This window comes from Myotis nattereri (assembly GCF_964212035.1).
Source record: "Myotis nattereri genome assembly, chromosome: 4".
Classification (NCBI taxonomy): Eukaryota; Metazoa; Chordata; class Mammalia; order Chiroptera; family Vespertilionidae; genus Myotis; species Myotis nattereri.
Genome location: NC_138079.1, coordinates 45,750,923 through 45,751,680, shown reverse-complemented (window position 1 = coordinate 45,751,680; position 758 = coordinate 45,750,923).

The following is a 758-nucleotide window of genomic DNA, read 5'->3' as shown; positions in this document are numbered from 1 at the left end:
AAAAAAAAGAAGAAGAAGAATTCATATGGACTCCAATGCATAGTAAAAAGAACAGTTAAAATTCCTTAATAACCCCATTTATATGAAGTATGAAATTTAAATAAGCAGATAATATTTAACCCATGAGAGACTCTACCTTCTTCTAATTAAAATTACACACGCCTAAGAAGAATTGCGTTATCTTTTGAGTAGCTTTACTGAGTTACATTTAAATTCTGAGGGTCGTTGGCTAAGCAGCATTTAGCATCTACTCAGGGCAGTTATATAGATAAACTGCTGGACAGAAAAATTGTAAAATTTAGCAGCTTGATTTTATGTTAGCCTATGAAATGTTATTGTCCTATAAAAATAACTTTAAACTATTTAATATTTCCTTCTTATTTACATTACATTAAAACATTTAAATCATAAAAGGAATGAATAACTGCACACTTTCCTAACCAAGAAGTAAGGACCCAACTTTCAAAATTCTTTTTTTATTATTATTTGTATGTACATTAGAAAGCCCAACTGGTGCCTGTGGTTGGGGGGAAAATGTCAACCAAGTAGTTCTAAACCTTCCTCCATAAGAAAATGTGGTCCATGATATCACTTTCCCTGCTGGTCATCATTAGGTGTAAATGAAACACTGAACCTGTCATCATAGAGTTTACACTAAATTCATCAGGCTGTAAGGGAAAGGTAAGGCCAGCTTCAGAAAAACAACTTTTGCATTAGCAGCTCCAATCTTAAATAAAGCTCTGTTTTCCTATATTTTT